This window comes from Anas platyrhynchos, chromosome 4 (assembly GCF_047663525.1).
Source record: "Anas platyrhynchos isolate ZD024472 breed Pekin duck chromosome 4, IASCAAS_PekinDuck_T2T, whole genome shotgun sequence".
NCBI lineage: Eukaryota > Metazoa > Chordata > Aves > Anseriformes > Anatidae > Anas > Anas platyrhynchos.
In genome coordinates this window covers 48,917,558-48,945,429 of record NC_092590.1, presented here as the reverse complement: position 1 = coordinate 48,945,429, position 27,872 = coordinate 48,917,558, and the positions used below count along the sequence as shown (strand labels likewise).

At 43.8% G+C, this 27,872-nt stretch overlaps 2 long non-coding RNA genes across 5 annotated transcripts; both read left to right on the top strand.

The window, feature by feature from the left end:
• The first annotated feature begins 3,590 nt into the window (after positions 1 to 3,590).
• Positions 3,591 to 5,315, top strand: LOC110351535 (uncharacterized). The gene is made up of 3 exons (XR_011808714.1): positions 3,591 to 4,028; positions 4,102 to 4,234; positions 4,841 to 5,315. It is a non-coding gene; the product is annotated as an uncharacterized lncRNA (long non-coding RNA).
• Positions 5,316 to 10,380: 5,065 nt separating this feature from the next.
• LOC110351530 (uncharacterized) lies at positions 10,381 to 23,414 on the top strand. 4 transcript variants are annotated; one of them, XR_011809166.1, is made up of 4 exons: positions 10,381 to 11,188; positions 14,040 to 14,135; positions 20,412 to 20,536; positions 22,462 to 23,414. It is a non-coding gene; the product is annotated as an uncharacterized lncRNA (long non-coding RNA). The 4 variants fall into 4 exon arrangements; XR_011809164.1 differs by lacking the exon at positions 14,040 to 14,135; XR_011809165.1 differs by lacking the exon at positions 14,040 to 14,135 and having other exon boundaries at positions 20,412 to 20,549.
• Positions 23,415 to 27,872: the final 4,458 nt, after the last annotated feature.

The following is a 27,872-nucleotide window of genomic DNA, read 5'->3' as shown; positions in this document are numbered from 1 at the left end:
TCCTAGTAAAATCCAACTCCATCACGACATAGAACAAAAAGAAAGCATTCTTGCACGTGAGAGTACCCAAGCATGGGGTTGTCTTCACAAATCAAGTTTTCCATTTAAATACACTTTCTCCTTTTGAGCAAAGCTCATGTCTTTTATCTGCTTACTTTCAAGAGGCAGTCTTTTACCCATAAAGTTAATTTTGATCTTACCTCTTGCGAGAAGGTGACGCGTTTCAAAGGATGCAGAGAAATAGGACTTTGATGTATGAAGCTTGCAGAAAAGATCACTTTTTTTCTTGCCATGTGGAATTTTCATGAGGTCTTTATGAAAAGATGCTTCCCTCTTTTCAGCATCATATTTCACTTTGAGGTTCTTTTACTGCAACACAGATCAGAGAATCCCTTTCTCATAAATGAGACTTTTTAGTGAGCCCCAGGTTATCCCGATTTCCAAGGGAACTGGAAACATGATAGTGAATAGAGAGCTGGATCTAATTTAAAAACAGTTTTTTTAAGCTTTCCACAACGTTAAATTTTTGTCATTAATTTCACCTCTTCATGTCTGCTCTCTGCACAACCTCCTCCTTGCTTTCCACCTTTGGAAGGAATTGTCTCATTTTACTCACGCTGCATTCCGTGTCACGATTACTGCCTCCCCTCTGTCCCTAAAACTGTACCATGTAGAAAATGTTAACCATAATGTAGTGTCAATCCATTTTCCTTGGCTTTTAATCTCAAAAGATCTTACACACTTAGAAAGCACCACAACCATTTAAACCATTTATCTGAGCACAGCCATGAAGCCACTTAAGCAGTGAGAAATGAAACTGTATGTTCAACAGCAGACACACTCAGGTGTGTGCATCTGAGGGTCCTGATTTATTCCTGCTCGTTTAGCCCTAGTTTAGGAAGTAAAGAAGCAAATCACAAATGCTCGTTGCCATGCCAGGAAGAAAGATAGTTGCCCTACAGCACTCAGCCATAGAGAACTCAAGGATACAAAGTGCCATTGTTGTGCCACCCTGCAAGAAATGAGAAAGAAGGATGAATTTATGGCAGCATGCTTCCATACAGCCGAGAAGAGTGGCTTCAATTTTCTGAGCTTTCCCTCACTTTCTGTTGTCTGAAAGAAGGCAAATCATTGAACTGTCAGAGGTGTCTAAACACAAAGCTGTACACAAGTCTCTTGAGAGAATGCAAAATTCACCAGGGGCCTTAAATCTCTCAAGACTTGAGCTCTAACTGAGTGTCAAATAAAGATAAAAATCCTTCACTCTGCCACAAAGCCCGTGGGGAGTGCAGCGGGGGAAAGCCACGGCTGTTCAGAGACAGCTTATTGAGTAGTGCAAGTAAAAGAGGAGCTCGGCTGGTTTTCACTGCATATGGGACCTGTGAAATCCTGAATGTAAGGACACAAGAACCCCTCCTAGTCCATTTCCTTGCCAAGATGCAGACCTGACCTTAGGCTTGACAGATGGGGACTAATTTGGGAGTGAGAAAGGGAATGTTTCCTCACACAACCCCAGTATCTGGGTGAGAGTCACGGAGAGAGGGTTGTACCAGAAACCCAATCCCATTTCATGCACAGCAGAGCACAGCATGCACATCTGCTTGGTGCTGCTTCCCCCAGTCAGGAGTAGGTTGCCAGGATCCTGCTGTCACCTCCAGAAGGAACAGACAGCCTCAGGAGACAGACAGCCCCTGCTGGGCAGGGAAACACCCTGTCTGCACAGTCAGAGTGACTCTGAGGCCAGGTTAGTGTAAGAGCGATCTCAACAGCCCTGAGCAGTGTTTTTAATGCAAACAGGCACAGGGGAAAAGGGGCCAAACTCATGGGTTCAGAACTGGACTACAAACACCCTCATTCTAAGGCTGTAAGTTTGGCCACTTGCAAGGCTCCAGCTGTTCTCTGGCCTTTGCTGTTTTATCACTCACTACAAGGCTCAACTGTGCTCAAGGCAAGGGGAAAGGACAAGAGCTTTGGCTGAATCTGACCTGCCTGAAATCCCTGGGATTCTGTACGTGTCAATCTGTCTGTTTTCTCGTTCAGTGTGAGAATCTTGCACATTTACCCTGCATCCACCCAAATGTATGAACTCAAAACTCTGATGCACCGAGGTTAATTCTCCCTCCAACAGCTGATTCTGATTACCAGGTGATGCAGGAAATTCATACAGAATCACAGAATTTCTAGGTTGGAAGAGACCTCAAGATCATCGAGTCCAACCTCTAACCTAACACTAACAGTACCCACTAAACCATATCCCTAAGCTCTACATCTAAACGTCTTTTGAAGACTTCCAGGGATGGTGACTCCACCACCTCCCTGGGCAGCCCGTTCCAGTGCCTCACAACCCTTTCAGTAAAGAAATTCTTCCTAACATCTAACCTAAAACTCCCCTGGCGTAACTTTAGCCCATTCCCCCTCGTCCTGTCACCAGGCACATGGGAGAACAGGCCAACCCCCACCTCTCTACAGCCTCCTTTAATGTACTTATACAGAGCAATAAGGTCACCCCTGAGCCTCCTCTTCTCTAGGCTGAACAAGCCCAGCTCCTTCAGCCGCTCCTCATAGGACTTGCTCTCCAGGCCCCTCACCAGCTTCGTCGCCCTTCTTTGGACCCGCTCAAGCACCTCGATGTCCTTCTTGTAGCGAGGGGCCCAAAACTGAACACAGTACTCGAGGTGCGGCCTCACCAGAGCCGAGTACAGGGGGACGATCACCTCCCTAGCCCTGCTGGTCACAGTGTTTCTGATACAAGCCAGGATGCCGTTGGCCTTCTTGGCCACCTGAGCACACTGCTGGCTCATATTCAGCCGACTGTCCACCATCACTCCCAGGTCCTTCTCTGCCTGGCAGCTCTCCAACCATTCCTCTCCCAGCCTGTAGTTCTGCTTGGGGTTATTGCGCCCCAGGTGCAGGACCCGGCACTTGGCCTTGTTGAACTTCATACAGTTGACCTCAGCCCATCGGTGCAGCCTATCCAGATCCTCCTGCAGAGCCTTCCTACCCTCGAGCAGATCGACACACGCACCTAGCTTGGTGTCATCTGCAAACTTACTGAGGGTGCACTCAATGCCATCATCCAGATCATTGATGAAGATGTTAAAGAGGACCGGCCCCAGCACCGAGCCCTGGGGGACGCCACTAGTGACTGGCCTCCAACTGGACTTGGCTCCATTTACCACAACTCTTTGGGCCCGGCTATCCAGCCAGTTTCTAACCCAACGAAGCGTGAGCCAGTCCAAGCCAAGAGCAGCCAGTTTCTTGAGGAGAATGCTGTGGGAGACGGTGTCAAAAGCCTTGCTGAAGTCAAGGTAGACCACATCCACAGCCTTTCCCTCATCCACCCAGCGCGTCACTTTGTCGTAGAAGGAGATCAGGTTCGTCAAGCAGGACCTGCCTTCCATAAACCCATGCTGGCTGGGCCTGATCGCCTGCTTGCCCTTCAAGTGCCGCATGATGACTCCCAAGAGGATCTGCTCCATGAGCTTCCCTGGTACTGAGGTCAATACCTTGCTGATTGTCACTGGTTTGCAAGCAATTTGTTAAATAAATGTGATTAGCCTCAACAATTTAGCTGCTTTCTTCCAGATTACTCAGTCATCAGTGAGCCCCATGGTAGAGAAATTCACTGTGCAAAGGTACCCTTATCTCTTTCACTTATCAAGGCCAGTACAGGTGTTTTCTTAGTCAGCAGTTCTTAAACAGTGACAAGCTTCTTCCCAAACACTTCCCAGCTTCTTTTAATAGAAGCATAATTTAGTTTTGAGGCCCAAGAGAAGTTTTTTTTCTGAAGTCATCCAGCCACATTTATGCCTGGAGGGGGAAGAAAGAAAACAAGATGCTTCTCAGAGAGCCTGTACTGGGTCACTTCTGTGTCTGTTCCCCACACACTGGGGGAGATATTTAACCCCTGTTTCCTGGTTCTTCTCATAGGAGAAGGTAGGGTGAGTGTTGTCTGAGGCATCTGTTCCACCTCCTTGCATGCTGCAGACAAGGTCGGTTCTGGTACTGATAAATGAATGGCAAAGGAGGTGAGTAAAGCTGGTGGAGGCTGAAAAGGAGTGACTAAGAAAAATCCAAACAAAAATGCCAAACTCCTTGCAGGGATGCCAACCAAATGAGGGCAGTACCTGGACTGTATGACAACTTAGTAGCCAGTGTCCTGCTTCTCCATGAGGCATGAAGGGGCAGCTCTGGGGCTGTGATGAAAATTCATCACTTGCAAAGAAAACTGGATGTAAGTAGCAGACACCTCACAATTTTCTCTTTCACTCTGCTGTCTGCGTGTCTGTCTTAAGTGCTTACCTGTATCTCCGCTCTGGTGTGGGAGGTGGGGAAAGGCACTTCCATCTACCCAGCCCTGGATGAGTTCTTTAGTGGCAAAAGTAGAGTTTTGTCCTGCACCAAAAAAAAAAAAAAAAAAGGAGGGGGATTGTTAGTGCCCTGTGGTAAGGGGAAGAATGGTGTACAAATGGTGTACAGGAATGTTGAGGAGCGAATGAATTCAAAGAGATAGTAACTAGATATTTGTAGCAGACCCAAAAAATGAATGTCAAAACCCATTTTCTACGGACTCCAAATAAATAATAATTATAATAATAATAATTTTAAAAAGTGCAATTTGCAGCACTAAGCACAGTGTAATGATCTTAACTGACTCCTTCCAATGTCTTGCCATCTCTGGCACACTGTTAAGTCCCCCCTAGCCTTTGTTTCTCTTTTTTTATGACAGTGTAATTTCATTGACTCTGAGCTGGTGTCTGAAGCACTTCTGTGTTAAAGACATTTTGACTTAGTTCTGTTTATGTTGCATTGACTCAGCTTCTTTTTCTTCAATTTACAGGTCCTGTGCATACAGCCCTAGAAATGAAATGAGCTGAAGTACGTGGGCCCTGTATAAATTGGAAAAGATTTGAGAAAAATATTCAGCAGCAAATGCATGGTTTTTCTGTAGTGCATCTGAGCATGAGACTGAGCTGCATGAAAAGTGGCTCTGTCCCAGGGATAGCCCCTCTTCTCTGTCTCTTCTGAAATATGTGGACAACAAGTACAATTCAGAATGAAGAATCTGGACTGCTGTGAGGAATGTAATTATAAAAAGAGAATGTATTGAACTGTCAGTTTATTTATCTAAACTCTGAGTTAAAGAACTTGTATAATTGCTTTGTAAGCAACTGAAATTCTACATATAAATTTATATCTAATTGCTGACTTCCTTAAATCTATCATATTGGTTTTCTTTCTGCATTTAAAACCGATTTAAGTACTTATGCATAAAATGGGAAAAGTTTATAAATAAAAAAAAACTATCAAAATGATGGGATGTGGTTTTTTTTGTTTGTTTGTTTGTTTTTTTGGGTTTTTTTTTTTTTGGAGGGTGGCTTATAACAAAAATTGCTGTGAGCTGTGTGTGCCCACGCATAGATATAATGTTTAGTATTCATCCAGTCCCCAAAAAGAAAATCTGCTTTTTGATACTGCTAAGTAGTACTAGCTTGAAGTGCTCATAGTCTGCTCCCTCTTCAACAGTGTATAGCTGTTAACACTCTCCACAGACTGAGCTATGCTGGAAACCTGCAGCTAGCTTGCAGTGAGGCAGGGAAACAAAAGCAGCTGAATGTGGTCTCACTCCATCCTTCATTAAATTCAGTGGAACGTATTCCTCTGCCTTTACTAGGACTGAATGTCAAACAAACTGTTTAAATTGACTTGCAGGCAAGGTGATGCCCATTCAGCAGCTTGTACAAACAGCTGCTGCAGTTTAGCTCCTGTTTTACTGCACAGCCACCAGCTGTGACAGCCAGTTTGCATGGGTTCCTTGGACTCTGCAACCTGCAGGCTGCCTGTATTGGCGACTCAGGAACAGACCAAGTCAGCTTCTTCACTGCCTTTGTGATATTCCTGCCATGTGTTTATAGCAAACACTGAGCACAGCTCCAGTGAGATTCTTGCTGAGAAATGGGAACATCATCAGTGAGGGGAAAAAAGCCAAGCAAGATACCAAAACAGTGCTATAGATCATAAAATTGGGTTAAAAACCTCCCTTTTAAAGTGTCTCATTTCCTTGTCTACCACATTTCACAGAACTATAGAATCATTCCGATTGTAAAAGATCTCTAAGATGATCTCGTCCAACCTTGAACCTAATACGGATGAGTCCACCATTAAACCGTGCTACTAAGTTCTACATCTACACATTTCTTGAAGATCTCCAGGGATGGTGATGGCTTCCCTGGGCAGCATATTGCAATGCTGCACAACCCTCACAATAAGGAAATTTCACCTAATATCCAAGTAGGATATAAACATGACCAGGATATAAACATTTAAATAGTTTGTAGGTTTTTTTTTTTTTTTTTTTTTTACAAATTCACTGTACATTTTGGAGTAGGAAAGTGAATATCTAGCACTCTTAGAATGAACGGTTCCCTCAGGAGTCCAGCTGCTCCCATCAGCCAGCATTTGGCACAATACAGGGCAGGAGCTTTGAAAATAGCCTAAAATGTGAATGGAAAATAAAAGTCAAGCAGCACTGCATGCTTCTCCTGTGAGCTGCTGGGTCTTGTGCCTTGGGAATTGCACAAACTAAGTCTGCAAAGTCAGTATTTGTGCTGCTTCCACCCCTATCCACACTCGGTGCATCCTGTGCTCTGCTGCCCTGCGCCTTTCACGGGCGGCTGTGACTGACCTTTGCCAGACGGCTCTGCCTTCACGGCTCCTCTCCCTGCGAGCGCCTTTAATGCGTGTAATTTCAAGGCCAGCTTTGCCTTGGGGAAACGCAGTGTCGTGAGGCGAAGGGTTCCCTCTCGTGGCAAAAAGCAAGCATTAATCCAGAGATCCAGGTGGACGGGGAGCTAGGAATTGGTGCCCACGGGCACAAACACATCCAGATCACACCGACACCCAGCAGCTGCACCATTTCCATAGTTGTCACTGCTCCTGGCACGTTTTCGCTGAACCCACACGCAGTGGATCTGAGTGCAGGGGGACACCGCAGGGGACAGAGCTGCTGCCAGCTGGGGACAGCAGGGAGCGAGCTGAACCCAGGCGGCCAGGCTGGGCCAAGGGTGGGCCAGGTGACCCGGGGGGACTTTTCCACCCTTAATGGCTCTGTGATGTTGTGACGCCCATGATGTTGTGCTGTAATGCTCCGTTACAGGAACAAATCTCCTGGGACAGTAATATCTTAGTGCTTTGTGTGCTGAGGTTCTTAGACTGCGTTCAGAAACATCCCAGTTTCCCTTGGTTGGTGCATCAGGTCATCCTTTCGGTTCCTAAGGAAGAGCTGTGCGTGTTTGACCTCAGAACAAGGTGCTGTTCATCCAACCCCATGCCCATTTCCCCTTGTAGACTGGGGACCACAGCGTTTTTTGGGGAACAGACATGGGGAAAGGTCTGTGACAGCACCGGGGACAAACCAGACAGCCCCACCTGGCTGCTGTGCCTGTGGTGGTGGCAGTGATGAGAAAAGCAGGACGATGCAGCAGGATCCCCTCTCCCCAGCCAGGCAGCTCGGCCAGGCTGTCCTGCATGGCTGTGGCTGCTTTTTTAGCTCCAGGGATGAGGATGGAGAGCCAGGAGCTGGTGAGGTGCCTCTGCTGGCAGACAGGGCAGCAGCAGAGCCTGGCTCTGCAGGGCTGTGCCCTGGGAAGGCTGCTGGGGCTCAGTCCCAGCTCGCTTCCTTCTGGGCCTGGAGAGCTCAGCCCAGCTGGTGTAAATGGCTGTAAATGTTGGCACAGGCTCTCCTTGGTGGGAGGCTGTTAGCTGCCCCAGCACTGGCTTCCCACAGGGTGCTCTTCAGCAGCTGACACTGGGGGGAGGATTGTGGCCCAGGGGAGAATCCTAAGGGGAGTTCATACCTGAACGTTTTAAATTGCTGAAGGTTCTTTGGTCTCAAGTGTGTCTAATCCAGGTAAGTCAGGAGCTGAGTGATTTCCTTCAGTGATGCAGCCACAGCTGAAGAATTTGTGTTGGAAATACCGTATGTAGGGAACGACTGCACAGGGGCTGTGGAAAAGAGCAGGGAGATGTTACGAGGGGTAAACTGAGGTGAGAGTGGTTGCTGGCTGGATGTGGTCAGAGTGATGATAGATAATGAGGAAGAGGTAAAAGGGAGCTCAGGTAAGAATAAGAAATACTAAGAGGCTTTTGGAGTTGAATGGAAGCAGCAGTGCCTGCAGAGCAGTCTGAAAAATATAGCTAGTTCTGAGAGGCTATGAAGTCTCAATGCTCTAAATGTGTGAGGGTGTCCTAACTGCAAGGATCAGACCATCATTGTGCTGTGTGCAGCTGCTGGGAGCTATCCAGGAATAAGAAGGGATAGTAGTGCCCAGTTAGGAGAGGCTCAGCTTTTGGGCTGACTGCCTGTGCAGGATGTCAGCTGTCAGGAAAACAGGGGAAGAAGGACTGGATGTCAGAAACCTTTCTTAACAGGTATGTGACAAAAATTTGTTTATAATTTGAAGTCGCTTTGAGTGAGTCCTGTCAACGTGGTGTGGTCTTTCTGCCCTTAGGCAGAATTGTGCTTTTCAGATGAGAGTCCCTCCAACGTCTGTCCACAAAGTGCATTTTGTGCTGTCCCTTCTTCAAAAGGCTTACCTTGCTGTCCTTTTTTCTCCTGCTTCACCAGTGTGGATACAACCGTTCCATTCTTAAACTGCATGGATAGGAGTCTAGATCCAGATGTTATTGTTTGATCCTATTTTGAAAAGAAACAAGCACAATGTTGTGTTTAAGTACACTACTACAATGACAAAAAAGACTTATTTCCCCACCTCATCCCCATATTAGTAAGTGAAACAAGAGACAAAATGCTCCTTAAAAAGTTAAGAGAAAACTTCATTATATTCATGTGGTCAGAAACACAAAACACTTGCAGTGAGTTCAAGTATTCTCAGTTGAATCCCAAACAGACTTGGCAGACCTGAGCCATGGGGATGATGAATATGAAAGTTTACTTTGTAATTTGAGTCTATGAATATATAAAATTCACTAGTTAAGAGGCTACTTTTTGCCTAGCATTGCTTATGGCACTTTCAGAGAGCCAAAAAGCATGAGTGTTTCTCGATGAGCTCTTTTTTCTGTTGTGTTCGTTTGATGCCTTCATAATTCAGGACAGGGTGACTTATTACTCTTAATACCATCTGTGGAGTTCAGACCTACATCTGAGGGTCTCTAGGGTCCTTGACCAATTTTCATGTTATAGGCATGGGAATGCTTCTGGTCTTTGATCAGAAGATTGTTTTATGTGAGGCATGTGTATTAATAAGCGTTACCTTGCAGGGAGAAAGGTAAGACTGCTACTCAGAATGAGCTCTGTATATCAAGAAAATGGTATAATCTTTATTAAATCTGATTACTTGTTGGTCATGGCCAGTGGTAGCTTTAGTTCTTAAAAGAAGTGAAGACTTAACAAGGTTGGTCTTCTGTGTATCTGAAGAACACCATGGTACTTGCTAAATGATTTTGCTGATTTACAAATTGTTGGATTAACACTTGTCTCTTTCCCTTTTCCTAGAGGGATGATCTGACTTGTCTTCCAAGCAAGAGAAAATCCCAGTTGCTGCTGCCTGTGCTGATTTACTGCTTAATTTTTTGTAGGTCACTGAAACCTTGACATGTGCCTCTAGAGACTTAGCCAGTACTGTGTGTAGCTACTGTCAGTGTCAAAAGGTGAAGCGTGTAACTTGGCAGACATTAGCCTGTTTAAATTTTATACAGAATGAAATGTCTGATTTTGCAGCCTTGTGACAATGGATTTGCAAAATTGGCAGAGCTGTTGTGTTTAAATACCAACGAAGGCTACAGCCAAGGCATGCAGCAGCAAAGCCTAAGTCCTGAAAAACCTGGTTCTTAACCCAAAGAAGAAGGAAGAAAACAAATGTGCTAGGTTGCTTGCTTTTTTTTTTTTTTTTTTTTTTTTTTTTTTTTTTTTTTTTTGGTGCAGGATTCTCCTTTTGATTACTTATTCCCGTTTTTGGCATACTACAATTAAAAGTTCCTCCAGAAAAGGTTTTTCTCAAGCTCCGTTTTTTCAGTCAAACCTGAGGAAACCTTTCCCATTACACCCATGTCCCCATACAGCTGGGTTCTGCCAGCTCCTGAGCACAGTACAAAGCTGACTGCACAAGGGGACACCCTCCTGCAGGGTTTGGAGGTGGAGGAAGGCTCCCCAGCGCAGTGCCTGGCTGTGGCTCTTGTGGTTTAGGTGGGCCTGGTAATGCCTGGGCAGAGCTGAGTGTGGTAAGGTGTTGATCACACTTGCCCTTTGTCAGAGGGCTCATGAGTGAGCCAAACACAGCTGCTCCTAAGCTGGTGCCTGAACAGCCTGCATATGAAGTCTTTATCTTCAGTGGCAGGTTATCTGAGACATTTACAGAAATGTTCTTTGCGTGCACTTGTGTTGAGGGCAAGGACCCCGCTGATGGGGGGGCTGGGAGTGTTTTTGATCACAGGGGAGAGGTGACAGTTGTGTTATTTTGCTTTAGCCTGGGTTAGTTTTGCCTTGGTGGCTGCTGCTTCTATTTTTATTGCCCATTATTCTCTACTCTGCTCCCAGCTGTACCTGCTGCAGGCCCTGTGCTCTCCCTAAGGTGGTTATGGTGCACCTGCACATGTGGATTTGATAAGGAGCTATTGCAGTGATAAAAAGTGTTGATAGGTCAAAGCTGCAGTGGTAAAATTAATTGTTCAGAGACTTGGAGTCTCAAGGCACCCATAAAAGCAGTGTAATGCACAGTATGGAGTACCACCTGTGTGTAGCAGCTGTCTCAACAACTTTGCTGACACAGAGGAAAAAAAAAGTGATGCTCAAGAGATTTTATTTGGGCTAAAGACGTGTTCTCTGGAGGCTTTGTTTTTCACTTAATTGAAAACATCTACAGTACTGCTGCCAAGTAAGTGATTAAGGGCCAGCCTTGCTGAGAGGGCCCCTTGCCTTGAAACCATGAAGCCTTGCTGATCATTTGTCAACTTCTTAGACCTTAGTATCAGGTTCTGCTCATCAAATAATAGTGAACAGGAGGATCATTGAGGTGACCATTTTTGGGGCCTCATCCAAGGAGTTGTCACTGGATTTTTCTTCAGAAATCTTCTTGGAACAAGAAAATACCTTGTCTCTTCCAAAGGCAGCGTAGCTGCTGGAAGACATCTCCTTGTGCTGGTGGAGCATTACCTTCATCATAGGCTTCGTGTGAGTAGATTTACTGACAGCTTTACATGAGCAGAGTGATGGGGTACTGGCCTGAAGGAAGCAGGGATGTGGTTTTATGTGTGTGAGAACTATTTTACTGTGATCAGCAGTATGTGTTTTGAGATACTGGATCTTAATCTAGAAGCCCTATACTAATGGGTATGATGTGTGCTTAAGTTATGGTTCAATGTAAATTATCTTGTATAATTATGTCATTTTTATTATAAATTAACTCAAAACATGCTGTGGGTAGTAAGAGGCATTGTATCTAACTTGTATCATAATCACTTGTACAAGTTTTCCCATTTTGATCTTTGTTTTTAAGTGAAGAATTACCAGCCTGTCTCAAGAGTTAAGTGCTCTTCTGGGCAGAATTTGTGCCTAGTGACTGTGCAGAGCTAGGAGCTGGGGGTGTCCATGGTCTGAGCTGGGCATGTGTGAGTTTGGGGTAGAGGGATTCTTGAGGTCCTTCAACAGGCCTCACTCAGCAGGTTTTGAATTGGTCTGGCATAGACTTTCGTGCTTTTGCATGTTGCTAGCATGTACAACGTATCAGATGTAAGTCTGCTGTAGTTAGAGGAATTGGTCTCTGGCCTGTTGGTGCTAGCTCCAGATGATTGCGTAATCTTGGGCCAAACTGGTCATGCCTGGATGTTGAACTCTGTTCTTTCTTTTGGGCTATTCAGTACAACCAAAATGGAGCTCTTAAACACACATGCAAAAGTACTTTTTAGAACTGTTGGATTTACTTTGGAAATGTCTGCCCCTCAATCTTTCCTTTCTGGTAGTTTCCATTTACACTGGTATGTACTCAGCCTACATTAATCATCTGTGCTTGGGCCTGGAGGACTAAAAGGGGAGAAATCAGAGATACGTGGTGCTGTGGCATGGGGCTTGTGAACCTTGCACAGGAACAAGGTCAGTTTCTAGGATGGTTGCAGCACAAAGCAGTTCAAGCTTCCCTTGCTTCCTCTGACATGCGAAATCATACTTGTGTACCCCTTAAAGCTCACATAATATATATGTCCATAGAGTGAACTTAGCATATTTATTAGAGGCTGGGGGAGATTTGGGGCCCTCATTTTAGCTGATATCTCCTTCACAAGTTTGATCAATGCAAGATTTCCCTTCTCAGTTTTCTAGCTCTCAAAGTGCATGCAGTAACTCAGCTTTTCCGTAAGTCTGTTGTGTTTCCCAAAGGGGCATTAAACCTGAACCAAAGCACCTTATGTAGGATTATAAATGAGGGTCAGATGCAAGGATATTCCTGAAGTCCTCTCAATTAAGAATCATTGCAACAGGTTTAAACAACAGATTTACAATGAGCTTCCAGTGAAACAAAGATGTTGTGTACAGCTGCGGGACATCTGCAGCCTACCTTCTCCTCTCTGAAGTCTATGGAAGGTGGCCTTTGCCTTTCCCTCTCTACAGCAGAGCCTGCACAGAATTATGTGCAAGCTGTCATTCAATGTCTTTAAAAAAAAACAAAAAAAAAGGGAAGAAAAAACACTTCAAGGGTGGTGGGAAGCTACTCTAAGACAAATTAGTAATTAGCATCATTTCCCTTTCTCAGCCTGGACCATGCTCTTCCCTTCTGTGGTGTCGCACCCTTGTGAAGTGCTGATGTGGCTGCCTGTGCTCTGTGCACCAAGGCTCAGTAACTTGAGGACCTTTTCCTATTTCCTAGCACCGTGCTGCTGCTGCTGGCCAACTCTGTGGCTCGGGATGAGCTGTAAAGCAATAAGCTTTGTGTTTCATCTTCCTCTGAGATCCGCTATGGCTGCAGAAGATGCACTGAGTTAGGAAATCATTTTTTTCCCTCGTCATAACCTAGCTGGGTTTTGGGACTCAAACTGTGAGGGCACTTGGGAGCAGTGGATCCTAGGCATTTCCTTTTGTTCTGTGATTAGGGAAATGAGGGAGCCAAGAGCAGCAGCGACATCTCTTTGCTCACGTGCAGGCCCCTGCAAAGCAAGTGTATTTTGGAGCAGATTATAAGCATCCTGTCCAAACACCAAGATACGCTGAGGAAATTGAAGCAAAAGGCAAATGTTATAAACAGGTAAAATGAGCAAGGATAAGTTCAGAGAAGGGAAGACCAGGTTTGCAGTGGATAGGATGTCCAGCATTTAAGTGTTTAAGTAGTGAAGACAGCAAACCATGACAGTGTTGTGGGTTTGTTAGAAGGGGTTATATAAGCCAGTGAAAGCAAGGTACTAAGGCTTCCTCATTTGTTTTCTGTCATCGGATCATTGTACATGAGGAGGGGCATGTTCCAGTGACTTGGAAAAAGTAATTTGCTTAAGCCATGTCACTTGAGTTTCAACTAGTTGATGTTTTTATTCCACTGGTGAAGCAGAGCAAGAGCTGCTTTGGGCCCATGTGACAAGTGATAGTGCTAGCAGCTTTTACCTGTACTCCACAGGTGTGCCTTTCTGTATCTTTGGCAAGACTGTTTTGTTTTCTCCTGCTATCTGTTTGATACTGCTGTGAGGGAGAAGGTGTGCAGAGGTACGCAACTGAAAATTGCCATTTCCTTACTCAAACATTGACAGAGGTGCTTTTCCTGTCCTCAGTGGTCCTGGGCTGGCAGGAGGACTTAGAAAGGCTCCAAAGAGAGGCTTCAGCTCTTAGCAATTGCCATGTAGCCTCTGGCTTGCTTATGTAGCCATGCTGACTGGTTTTATCTCTACATTTGTTGCTTATTTGTGATGTTTAATAAGCATTTTTAATCTGCTTGGATGAGTCAATGTTCTTGTGCTGTAAGAGGGTAAGAAGTAAAAACCTGTGTGGAGGAGTTTAAATGCCAACATGCCTTGTAAGAGAAAAGTCACGTTTATTTTCTACTCAGTTCTGCTTGTAGAGCAATTCACCTGTGCTACTGTCTTGGTTAAGAAAGCTCTCCTGGAGAAGAGTGCAGACCGAGAGTGTAGCCTGTCCAGTCCAGGTAAACTATGAAAATTTTGATTTGAAAATCCCACAAGGGGAGGTTGGATGAGCTGGTTTGTTTGCTTGAAGAACAGATGTGTGTTGTTGTGTCTTAGTATTGCAGAATTGGGCTGGAGAGGGCACTGCTGTTCAAGGTATTCCTCTGACATGATAAATATTTGATCCCAGGGATTATTTCAGTGGCACTGTTCTTTATTTTAAATCTCCATCTAACTTGCATCGTGTCCGTTGTTGTTATAAAACTATGAATACTCTATGCATCCATTCAGCATATCCACAGATACACAGTGCAAATTGATAGTGTTTTTGTGTTAATTACACCCACCCAATATGTGAATTGCATTGTATATAGGTGCCAGTATCCAAGCACACTCTCAAACTGTTTACACAAGGTGGCAACCTTATGTAAATACAGAAGTAGGTAATTTTTGATCCATTTCTTAAAATCCTCTCCTCTGGGTGCCAGTGAGAGGTGGCAAGATTACTCTGTTACGTTATACCAAAATATAATTGAGAATGCTAGCAGCCTGCTGAGAAAGACCTGCCAGGAGAGCTGATAAGCTGTTGGTTTTCTTGAGGCTTAAGTGGGTAATTTCCTAGTTAGAGCAGAAATGAACTGCTATGTTCCTCAAGATGAAACTTTGATTAGCTTATTCGGGATCAAAATACGTGTAGTTCTGTATCATTCTCCTTTACAAGTAAAAGAAAATTGTTTGGCTAAAGCTTTCACAGAGCCAGCAATTAGCTTTCTGTCAGATCTAGACCTTCACATAAAACACTTGCATGAGCAGATAGTGTTTAATGAAATTAGTAGAGATGATAACTTTTGGCCTAACTGAAAAATGATAGGGAGAGTAAAGAGCACTTTGGCTATGGAAATACTGCTCACTTGCTAGATTAGAGTAGATGGTTAAGGCCAGTGAACATCATGTTGCAGAGGACAATGAAGAAAGAAAAGAAAAAAAAAAAAAAGCAGAAACCATAGTATCAGAACAGTTATCTTTGTTCCCGTGACTGCATGAAGCCTTGTCCCCAGCAGCTGCTTTGAGAAGGAAGCAGTAGAGCTGCAGCTGTTCCTTGGAGGGCTCTGACTGCTTGCTTGGAGAATGCTCCAGAAAAAGGCTGGTTTCAGGTGAAGTCTTTGTTCAACTTTCTCAATTTGGTTTCATAAAGGACTGTTTTAGTGAGGAGGTCTTGTGATTTTTTTTTTTTAGACTTTAACTTCGAGTTCCTCGGTGTTGCTGTTGAAACACCCCTTAGGGGAGCTATGGTGCATCTTTGTTCCCGTCATCACTCAAATACGCACGGAGCATCATGTGTCATGCAGTTCCCATTGGCATTTCACATACTGTTGGCCAAGTATTCATTTTGTGAGGAAAATGTCAGCAGCCCAGTTTTGTATAGTTCTCATCATGGATTCCTTGCATCCATCCCCTATATCTGAAATTCTGACAGATGCCCTGTTTGTTTTGCACAGTCAGATGCTGGAGTTGTGCTCGGCACCTCGGTGTGCCACAACTAGATCACAGGTAGCATGTTTTTCACAGTTTCTCTCCATTTGTACCAGTACAAAGCTATGGACCATTTCCTTTAGTTTGATAACATTGATAGCTACAGCTAGTTCCCAGATAAAACAGACCTTTGTTTTAGAAAACCAGTGTTATCTGGTTGAGAAATGACTATACCACTGTATATCAGTATAACTGGAATGCTTACGCGCTTTCCTGGACTACAGAGATTACCGTAATAAAAATAGAGGGCTAATGTCATTAACTTTTTCAAATGTAAAATTTACACTTTTAATTTCATCTCATAATATTGTAGCACAGTAGCACATTTTTGTAAAGTCAACCATTTTTGAAGGCTGTCAACTTTTCTAGATAAAATCCTGCTGATTTTTCAAGCAAGAGTGAAAGAAAGAAGGAAGAAGGATTTTGTTTTTAAAACCCTACAGAATGAGCCCTGGCCAAATAAGGAATTTGGAGCCAGTAACATATGGGCACAAGGAACTGCAATGTAATTGTCACTAAGAAGTGAAGGGAATGTAACTGTGCATACAATAGGAATTGGATTTGGATCTTCCTCGTCACATTAATTGGCATAGAGGTTGCACTGGAGATAACAATTGCTAATTAAAGTGCAAACAGTACCAGCTATGTGTTTCAGAAAGGGCCGGGGGCTGGGGGTGTGTGACAAATTGAATAATGTATAATGAAGTTGGTCTGAAAGGCATGCTTTATATCTGAGCTCTCCAGTGTTTGCGGAGCATTTTGAGTTCCATCTGTTCAGTTTTAAGTATATATGACGGGAATCGCTCTCAGCTGGTACTTTTTCCTAGCCTGGATGAGGAAAAATCATCCTAAAAATGATCAAAGTGAAGTGATAAATTTTTAGGTAAAAAAAAGACTCTTGAAAGCCATTTGAAAATTTGTACTCCATAAAGTATAAATGGCTTCCATAAGGGCCATGTAATGCAAGTCATTTTAGATAATGAATGACACCAGAATTTTACAGCTGAGAAGGCTGAGTTAGAGTACCCACGCCATTTAGTTTTGATGGTATCGAGACGAGATTTTAGAACACCCAGGATTTTCTAGGTATCTAGATATTTCTAGATACCTAGAAAATCCTGCTGAAGTGCATGTGTAGCATCTTAGGCTGTTCAATACCTTTAAAAATGTGAACCCTAGTTAAAAATTAAAAAAAAAAAGCTGAGTTGATAAATTATGCATAGTAAATCAAATCTGGATTTATTTTTTTTTTCTGTGAACATATCTTCTGATGGAAGAGCTTAATTTGTATCTTCTCATTATGAAGGAGGAGTTAGCTGGCACGTTAACCAAGTCTTGCTAGTGTGGTAATCTCATGAGTTCTCGGTAAAAAGAATACAAAAAACCCCAGCGGTATGTGGCTAGAGCTCAGACCCTCTCTTAAGACCTTAGGAAGCCTCAAGGTTAGGAGGTGGCTGAATAGATTTTGGCCTTGTTTCTTCACTGTCCCTGTAAGGTCCAATATTTTTACTTTGTATTTGAGGCAATTTCTGTGCAGTGTTACTGATTGGGATGTTTTGAAGGTTTTTCACTAGTCCTCAGGCCAGAACACGTAAGCACAACTGAGGAAGTTGTATCAAAATGTTTTTAATTTCACATGCAAAGCAAGATACTTTTATTAAACTGATGCAGCATATGCAAAGTACCCTGAGCTTTTTTGAACATAGAATAGAGACACCTGCCCCCTCAAAGCATGTGCCTTTGCATGTGACTTGTACCACAGCATTGCTTCAAATGTATTTAATAATCCTAACGAGACTGAAGTAACTATTGATAATGAGGCACATGGGGAAATTAATGACTTAGAGAACACCCTGACAACACAGTAGCATTTGCAGCATGGCAAAGAAAGGATTTAAGAATGAATAGGAACAGATCCTATACCAGAATGAATAAGGATAGTTATAACAAATGCACCCAGGGACAAAAATTCAGTTTAACTTACGATAACAGGAGGCAGCTATACAAAGACAAAGCCTCTGAAGCAGAGGGGTTCATAGATGTTAATATAATTGAGAACCTTAACTCCTCAAGACAAAGGAAGAAGGAAAGGAGAATGGACAAGAAAAGAGCTTTGAGGAATTGGATATCAAACAGGCTGATTGTATTTTTAGATATTTTGAGGATAAGCATGTAGCCTAAATCATTAGCCAGGGCCATCTCCTGTCGATTCAGAGCTGCCCTCCTACAGGATTTACTGGTGGTGTAATCTCTAAATCATGACCAGAACAGTCAGTGGCTAAACTAAAGAATCAGTCAAGTGTTTATCTTAGCATTTTGAGCACAAGTGTGTTGGGGGAAATAATCTGTGCAACAACTGTGGGACAGAGGAAACCAAATTGCTAAAAATATTTTTTATAAAATATCACCTGAGTTTCAGAAGATGGGATGCGCCAATAGGATTTCATACATATAGGTTACAAGCATCTACTCAGATACTTCTTGTTCAGGGTGGTCTTCCAAAAGCCCCTCTAAATATTGAAGGTGGGGAGACGTGAAGGAGATTTTGAAGCATGTTTGATTTCATTACTGGCATTTAAAATATAAAATTTGGCAAACTCAAATGAGAAGTTGAAAGTGGTACTCCTTCTTTCTATTTTGAAAGGAGTGCAAGAGGTTTTAGAGGAGAGGCTGACAGGAAAACACAGATATGGGAGACGTGAAGTCTTGTTACGAGTGAAGTGAAATTGCTGCACAGAAGGGGATTCTGTACACAGGACAGGGTGTCATAATAACGCACGGTATTCAGGCAGATTTAGCAACCAGCTGTAACTTGTGTCTGAATGCAAATCTCCAAGCGCATCAGAAATATTCTCTGTCCATTTATGGATTCTAGTGCTGAAGGCAAGCTATTTAAAAGGAAAATCTGTTCTAGAGCAGAAAACAAAGTAAAAGAACCCAAAGAGTCCTGTTTTCTAAGAATCTGATGGATAAAAAATATATTTGGGTGGGGTTATTCACTTTTTTCTTTTTTTTTTTTTTTTTTTTTCCAAAATGAATGTCTATAAAACTTATTGATTAACCAAAATAACTTGGGAGAAAGGGATGGCTGATTTAAGGTAGCTGTGTGTGTGGTGTTGTTCAGTGACATACACCTCACTGTGCTTTAGTAAAGTCTGCACAAGTAGAACTGCTTATTGACTTAGAGGAAAGCAGAGAAAACAACTTAGTATCAAAGTCTGTACAGTTTCTTGAGTCAGACAGCCCTGAAGAAGTTGCAATTGAAGGGCACGTTTAAGACTTGCTGTGAATGTAGATGGACAGTCAGGAGGAGAGCTGGTGAACAGTCAGTTACTTGCACAGCAGCAAGTGTGAGGTTTCAGCACTGCTGTCCAGAAGGGACCAAGTCCTTGGTAGTTTCTCTGGGGTAGTTTCCCTAGTAAAAAAAAAAACTGCAGGTGTTCAACACCCTAAATCACACAGGTATGACGAATGGAAATGGTTATCCTGTCCTTGGCAGCAAATCACCTAGCCAAAACATAACTGTTTGTCCTTAGTGTAAGCCTGTTTTTACAGTTTACGTGGAAGCACATACACATCCCTTTGACAAGGCAGGATTTTTACTTTTTTTGTTTAGGAAAATTGATTTGAGGCTACTCCATACATGTTTGGCTTTATAAGTAAAGCGGTAACAGATCCAATTTTCCATGCACCAAAATGATTGCACACACATAAGTGAGAAGTTTTTTTTGAGAGAAGAGACCATCCAGTTTGTATTAGTGCAGGGAATAACTGTGACCTGTCCTCAGGCTGGGTCTATGGTGTTTATGTTTGCATAAGGCACTAATGTGCTACCCCTCTGAGGCTTCCAGAGAGCGCGAGGATACAAGTGCTGTGTCTTCAAATCTATTTGTGTTTTCTTTCTTACACTTCAGTACTCAGATAAAGCATTTACTCTAATGAGGAACTGAAATCCTACTTCCTGTCTTAGTTTGTATAAAATATGCATCTTAGAGATGTTTTTTTTTCCTCTTGAAGTGGACATCTTCCCTTGTCTGTTCCAAATCATAGTGCAACCACCTGGTTGGCTGCCTGGGACCCCCAAGGCTGGTAAGGAGGGAAGAATTGTATTAACAGGCAATACTTGACACTGCATTCATTGTAAGGACAGCTCCCTGCTTATCTGTGTTCTGGGTCTGGCTGGGATGGAATTAATTTTCTTTGTAGCAGCTGCTATAGCGATACGTTTTAGGTTTGTGACCAAACCCAGTGCTGGTAACGCAATGATGTTTTATCTGTGGTTTTGCACAGCATCAAGGCTGGTTTTTCCTCTCTCTGGCCACCTTGAAAACAGACTGGGGTGTGTGCAAGAGGTTGGGAAGGGGCACAACCAGGCAGATATCCCAGAGGGAACCAAAGAGGTATTCCACACTGTATAAAGTCAAGCAATAAAAAGGGAAGAGGGAGGTTGGCATCTTTTTGCTTGGCAACTGGCTCAACAAGTCTAACTGTGTGAGCTGGTAAGCAATTACATCTGCATCACTTGTTTTGTTGTGTTTTATTTCTACCCTACTACTTCTTCACTTCTTACTTATTTTTTATCTCAACCAATAAGTTTTTATTGATTTTTATTCTTCCTTTCCTCTTTCTCTGTCCCACCAGGCACACAGGGGAAGTGAGCCACCGTCTCTGTGGTGCTTAGCTGTCTATTTGCGTTCATGCACAACACTCAGCATAGCGAATGGTTTTATATTTTATCTAACGTATGTTTTCCTTGCTTGCAGCTTCCTGGATCTCACATGGCGTCACGTCCAAGTTGCATGATGTCCCAAGGGCGCTGCCATCTGGCACACATCAGTCATTACAGGCCAACATTACCAACCCAGTCTCCACAGACAGTATTAAAAAGGTCTCTTTGCCAGGTCCTAGCGCATTTTTCTTTCTGAATATTTACATATGAGCATGAGTCACAAATTATCGGTGTAAGGACAGCGTATTTGTGTGCATCAGGACTGTGGGATTAGTGAAGTCCATGCTTGTGGTTTTTAGAGATGTTCATCATTAATTTACACAGCGGTGTCCTGTTGTGGTTTGGTCAGGATTTGCGTCAGCACAGGAAAACATTTTCTGCTCCCAGGAACCATTTCCAGTTCTGGCATATAAATCGTAGGACTGTAGTCACTTCTGGAATACTACTACTAACTGTGTATTCTAGGAATAAAGCCCTTTCATAACAGTAGGAATTTTTTCTTCCATATGGGAAGAAATAGAAATCTGAACCTAAATGCCTTCAGAACTGGTAGAGAAGGCTGTGAAGGAATCTTGCTGTATTGCTTTCAAATTAAATATTGTATTAAGCAACTGTTGCCTCCTAGGATTCTTCTTATGACCAGATGGAAACATTAACTGACAGCATTATACACTGTTTTGACACTACACTTGGTGTCTGCAGAACTGAGATCTGGGCAGATAGTAGTTCTCCCTTTTGTTTAAGGACCAATGTCTGTGGCATGAAGTGTCCTACCCGCTTTTCTCTGTGGAGATGCAAAGTGAAGCAGGTGTAGGGAGCAAGGAGTAGTCAAGAATTTTGTGGGAAACAGTCATATGGGGCTCTTAAAGAAGAGAAAAATAGCTTTCTCACTAGTTCATGATGATCCCTACCATGGATTTGATTGTTTCTTTATCTTTGTCATCTTTTTACTTTGGCTCTTATTCCAGCTACTTGAAAAAGACTTTTTTATCTGCTAGGCTTTTGTTGTTTGTGGAAGGGTGTATTTCTCCCTAGCTGCTGAAGCTGACTACATAAAAATAAGTCAGAATAGTTCAGAAACTCACCACGCACAATCCTGGCTCTTTATCCCAAGGTCCGTGTGAAGATGCACTGCCATGTCAGAATGGGTGGATGGTAGCACAGCACATGGTGGAGAAAAAAAAGAAGGAATAGGGAATGCATCAGTCAAGGCAGCCAAGGAGTTGGAAGCACTTATCACTGCTGCTTCCACCCTGCTCTGGTGTTTGAAGACCAAGAACCTGAGTGCAGGTGTTAGTCCCTAACCACAGCACCCCTTGTAGGATGTCCTCCCATTCTGCCGCTCCTGGAGTAAAACACTCCTTTCCTTTGTTGGCTTTGCAGAGAGATTTCCCTTTTTCTCTTTTCTTCTAAAACTAATGAATTAAATTTCATAATATTTTACTCCCTTTAGGTTTATAGAGCTGTCAATTTGCATTTTAGTAACAAAAATTACCACAGCTATTTTGATTTTCAAGAGTAGTGGTATAAATGTAATATAGCATCTAAATACTTCCCCTTACATGCTCCTTGACTAGAAGTCAGGTTTACTGTTGAACAGAGAGATAATGCAGTTAAAAATGCACACAAGTTTTTTTGTGTGTGTGTGTTTTTTTTTCCATGTAGCACAAAGAGTAAGACTGGACATAACTATGTCATGAAGCAGCTTGCACCAAACAGTTTGGTCAGAGCATTGAACTCACTATGCCATAGCGCATAGTGTGCTCTTCCAGATTTGTGTTTAAAGGTATTTCAGTGGGATTCCCATAATAATATCTCATTTTGTAGTATCAATCTGCTCTCTGTTGCTATCTTTGCTTCTTCTTATTTTTCCCCAATTTCTCTCCCTTGTCAATGTTACTTCTCCCTAGATAGGCAAAAGAGTGATAGGTGCCTTTAACTAACTGATCTTGACTTTTTTTTTTTTTTTCCTTTTGGTCCCTTCCTTTGTACCAAGCTCTCCCACTTTGATGTATTAAACAGGATTCTGACTTTTAGGATGCATCTGTGCCATACTTACTAAGTAGTCCTTATTTTCCTTGCAGGTTGGAAAGGAGGCCTCTGGTGTTGCAGCCAGTGGCGTAAGCCCTCTCCTGGGCTGGATGCACTCAGATCCTAGCATGATGTGTGGTGGGAGCAGCAGCCTGGCCAGGTCTTGCCATTCTGTGGACTGCAGCAAGAAACAGATAAGGAAAAGAAATCATCACTTTAAGCAACTAGCACAAGCAATTACCTTGCAAGGTGTTCCCACTTTGCAAGTCTGGTCCTGCTGCAGCTCCACACAGCTCTGCAGGCCTCCTCCCACAGGCTGGAAGATTTAAAAAGGTGTTGTTCAGAGGGTGCTCTGCAGAGGAGGGGGTAAAGCCGCAAGGGCAGCAAACGAGCTCCTAGCGGCTGCCCCCGGCCCCTCAGAGCGCCTGGCCGCGGGGCGTCAGGCGAGGCGGGAGGGCCTGAGGGAAAGCGCGGGCTGGCGCTGAGGAGAAACAAAACAAAACAAACAAACAAACAAAAAAAAGCTTTTTCTCTGAGAGAGAAGCTGGTGTGGCTTGGGGGGCACAAAAGGCATTTTCTCAGGGAAACGAAGAGGTAGCTGTGGAGAATACAGCCTGAGTTTGGGGGGGGAAGGCTGAGGCAGCTCTCAGTGGTACAAAATGATGTTTTGGAGGGAAATCTGAGGTAAACTGGAGAGGGCAAAATGAAGGTTTTTGGAAGAAAAATTAGAGATAGCCTGGAGGCGACAACATTGGCATTTTTGGGGGGGGAATATGAGGTAACTTAGATGGAAAAACGGGACTTTTTCCTGGAATATCTGACATAACTTTAGAGGATATAAAATTACAGAATACATCCTGGGGAGAAATGGAGCAATGTGGGAAGGGGGAAATCTGAGGTAACAGAGGGAAAATTACATGAGGAAACTTACAGGGGACAAAACAAGCTTTTCCTGAAGGAAAACCTCAGTTAACAAATAGGAGACAAATTGAGCATTTTTTGACAGAAATGTTAATGTAACTTTAGAGGATATAAAGTGGCACTTCTGGGGAACAAAGTGAGGTAACTTACACAGGAAAGCTGAGCATTTTTTGAGGGAAAAATTTATAGTAATTTAGAAGGGGAAAATGATTTTTATTTTTTTTTTAGGGGGGGGTTGTTGAATTAAGTGTAGAGGGTAAATGGACATTTTAGAGAAAATCTGTGGAAACTCAGAAGGGACTAAGTGAACTTTTTTGGAGAAAAAAAGATGAGGTAACAGGAGAAAAAATGAACTTTTTTTTTTTTAAGGGAAGAGCTGATATAGCTTTAGAGTATACAAACTGTTATTTTGGGGGAAAAAAGGTAACTCAAAGGGGATAAAATGAGCGTTTTAGGGGGGAAAGCTGTGGTAATATAAGAAGATATAAAATGATATTTTGAGAGAAAGTTGTGCAGTTTGGGAGGGAGGGAAATCTGAGTTAAGAAAAGGATCAAAATGAAGGTTCTTGGACAGAAAATTTGAAGTAATGCCGAGTGGACAAAATAATCATCTTCCATGGGAAAATCTGTGGTAACTTTTAGGTGACAAAAAAGCATTTTTGGAGGGAAAACCTGAAGCAACTAGATGATACAACGTGCATTTTAGCAGTTGGAAATTTGGGACCTTAGATAGGACAAAAATGAGAACTTTTAGAGGGGAAATAGTAGGTGACATAGAAGGGATAAAATGAGTGTTTTGGGGGGAAAGCTGCAGTGACATTGACGTAAAATTACATTTTTGGGTAGAAAAGCTGAGGTACCCTTAGAGGATACTAAATGGTACCGTCAGTGAAGAACTTGAGGTAACTTATATAGGAAAACTAAGCATTTTTTGAGGGAAAATCTACAATAATTTAGAGGGAGGAGTGATTGGGAGGGGAGATGGAGTTAACTGCAGAGGATAATTGGACATATTTTGGAGAAAACCTGCAGAAACCCGGAAGTGACATAGTGAGCTTTTTTGGAGGAAAAAGCTGAGGTAACTGAGGAAAAGAGAAAAAAAAGAGCATTTTTTCAGAGAAATTTTGACATAACTTTAGAGTATACATGTACAAACTGACATCTGGGGCAATGGTAATGGAGTGCTATTTTCATGCATAAAAGCCATTTTCATGGGGACCGATTCCATTTAACACCGGGTCTCTGCTGTTTTCTTTCAGTGACAGCGCTGAAGGACAACTTCAGCCTTGACTCAGCCATGTTGTCTCTGGAGGAAGGCTGCAGAAGGATCACCAGCACTTCCCACTGAGCACGGGCCGGAGTTTTCTTGTGAGTGAGAGGCAGCAGGGCAGAAAGCAGAGGACGGGAGACTAGAGAAGCGTCCTTGCTGGGGCTGCGAGGAGGAAACCAGCCTGGCTGAGTGAGGGGTGCTCTGAGCTTTAGGCCTCGCAGGGTGCCACAGTGAGGAGCCAGTGCTTCTGGTGGCTCACGGTGTCCTCCTTCCCTTGCAACAGCAGCTGAGCTGGCAGAGAAGGAAGAAAGAGTTGTGGTATGGAGCTGTGAGGCAGAAGAGGAGCAGGGTAATGATGAGGAGCACAGGGACCCTCCTGTCACCAGGCCTGGGTGCATAGAAGATGACAGCTGACACCTGCGATGCCCAGTCTGGTTTCGTGCTGGGTGACCTCCCTGGAAGCAGTCTTGGCTTCTGTGGCCTTTATGGCCTTTTCTCCTGTTGCTCCTCTGGTTGCCAGCAGAGCTTGGCCACCCTGTAAGGATGGTAAGAGGCCATGTCTCCCCGCACCAGACGAGCCCCCTGTAAGCAGGGGAGGGCTGTTTCCCTGCCACACTCCTGTGGCCCCAGCAGCTTTCTGCCCCATGGCATCCTGGCCAGCATGACCCCTTGTCATCAGGGCGTGTCACAGCCTTTGCACTTTGCCATCTGGGAAGCCTCTGGCATGTTGTGGTCTGTGGTCTCTGTGCAGCCCCTTGCGGCGAGTATGAGGCTCTCCTGTCCTTCTAGCAGAGAGAGAGGGGTTGCTGCCTGGGCACTGGCTGCACTCAGCTCCCTTTCTCCACTGGAACACAAGCTTTGGCCCTGGCCCTGGTCCCATCCCTGTCCTTGCCCAGGTTGCTGTGATTGAGTGAGCAAGTTCACTTGTACTTTAGGCCCCTGTTACAATCGCTGCAGCTTAGCTTGACTTCCCAGGGGGTAGGGTGACCCCTACCTCCCTACTGGCAGGCCAGGAGACCCTCAGACCTGTCCCCAGGCTGTATGGATGCCACAGACCTCAACATCCCAAAACAAGAGGCTTCCCAGGTGGCCAAGGCCAAAGGAACAGGGCTGCCCTGTGAGACAGAGCCCAGCAGTGCCCCACCATCCTGGGCACTTGGCACTGCATGCAGCAGCTGGGGCCCTTGCACAAGCAGTGGAGCAGGCTCCGCGCCTGCTGCCTCACATGCCCAGGGGCTTGGTGGCTGTGGCATGGGGGAGCCTAGAGGCGGCCACCTGCTTGGCTACTGAGCTGAGATGAGCCCTGAAGAAGCAGCAGATGGTGTGGGGGGGTCTTTGCCTGAGGGCACCTGACTTGCTGTCAGACATCTTGTTACGGCATACTTGCCTTGCACTGTGGGATGGTGCCCAGGCCATGTGGGATTTTAAGTGCCTTTGATCCTCATTTGAGCAGGCAGTGTCAGGTGTTGATGTTTATTGATCATAATGGGCCTAAGCAATCCTCTGCATAAGCTTTGCCTCATGGAACTGTAATAGAGTTATGGTTGCCCTGTGTTTACTAACTTCATGTGCCAAATATTATAATCAATCACAGTGTAACTATTTACCTCTTCCTTTCAGGCCTTAGAAACAAAGTATATCCTAGGAGCATGTAAAGATGGATTCCAATGATGTCTGCCTTGCAAGAAGACTCCAAAGACAACCATCAAAGTATCCAAAACCCAGTTGGTATGTTTTATGCATTGTGTTGCTCTTGGTTTTTATGTTGGTGAAAGTCAAATGTCTTTTTCCTTTAGAGACTACCAAAGTTATCATATGTTCAGTACATTGCATAACTTCTGTCTAGCACAGTATGTTTGCAAGAACTTTGCTTTTAAGGACACCTTTTAGCTTTGTCTGTTGCAAACTTTGCTGATAATGTATTGCAAACCTGACTTAGTTACATTTATAGCATGGCAGGGGGAAAAAAAAAAGGGACTTTGAGGAAAAGGAAAGGTGTTTACAGCAGGTGTTGAGCTTGCCACTTGTGTTGCAAACTGTTTCAAAGGGACATCCGTTTCAAAATTTGTGGTAGCTTCTAAAGCAGTGACTCGTGCAGTTGGTGAGGAATGAACAGCTATAAAAAGGCATGAAGTATTTATCAGCAGACAAGGTTTTACTTGCATTATTTAATATTCTTGAATAAAGTCTTAAAATAGTGTAGAACATCCTAGGCCTCGGATAATCCCCTCAGGGTTGTTGTCAGGCATGACATTAAATGTGTGGAGCGTGGAGTTTGATTGACTGGCTTGGAACACAGGGGGTGGTGTTCCTCCTGCACCTGAGCTGGGGACAGGAGTGAAACCTCCAGAGTACCTTCTTGTGTACTCATTGCATTCTAACCAGGAGCATGCCCGTATAAAACTGGCTCAAATATTAAATGAACAAATTCCCTTTCCAGTGGAAGAGGAATCCCTTGGGTTTGTTAGTGAAGCAGCAATTGATTTGAAAATACAGGAACACATGGAATGTTCAGGCTGTAAAGTAGGTAGCAGTGGGGCTGGGGGTAGGTCTAAGCTTGTTGTTCCCTTTGCAAAACGTGCACATGCAATGGTATAGCTGACTTAAACAAGCATAAAAACACTTGAAATCACCCTTAGTCTCCAAACACTATTTGCTTTTCTTGAATAAATATGGAAAGGTCTTGTTAAGGTGCCTTAAGGACCTTTGCAGGTTCGTTCTTCCTTTCTGTGCTCTTATGCTTCAAAAGATTGAGTGACAACTCAGAACAGAGTTTCAGTGATGCTTTGGATTATTTGTCATCTTCTGCCCTTTGAGTATCGAAAATTGTTCTTGCCTCGACTGATTTGACCTCAGGTCAGGATGGCTGAATTTGAAGGAATTTGATGCTTAGTGATGTGGTTGACTGCAGGGTTGGAGAGTCATTGTTTTTTTCCATGTTGTCAGCTTTGTGTCAATTTTGAGAACATATCTAGCCATCATGAAGTCAAAGTGAAAGGGGTCAGCGCAGCATTTCATGGAACAGCTTTTTCAACTGTTTTATTTGGCCTTCAGTAATATGCAGAGGGATTTGTGGCAAGAGTTGTGGATTTACTAATCCATCAGGTTGGCTGTTCTCCCTTGAGAGGACTTGTCCTTGCTTATTGTAGCCTCACAGAATGGCCTTACTTGCTTGAATGGAGGTTCTGCAAATCCCAGCCAGAGAGAAACCTCCTGCCAGCCAAAGGAAGGAGAACTGACAAGGACTTTTGTGGACGGAGCCCACTGGCCAAT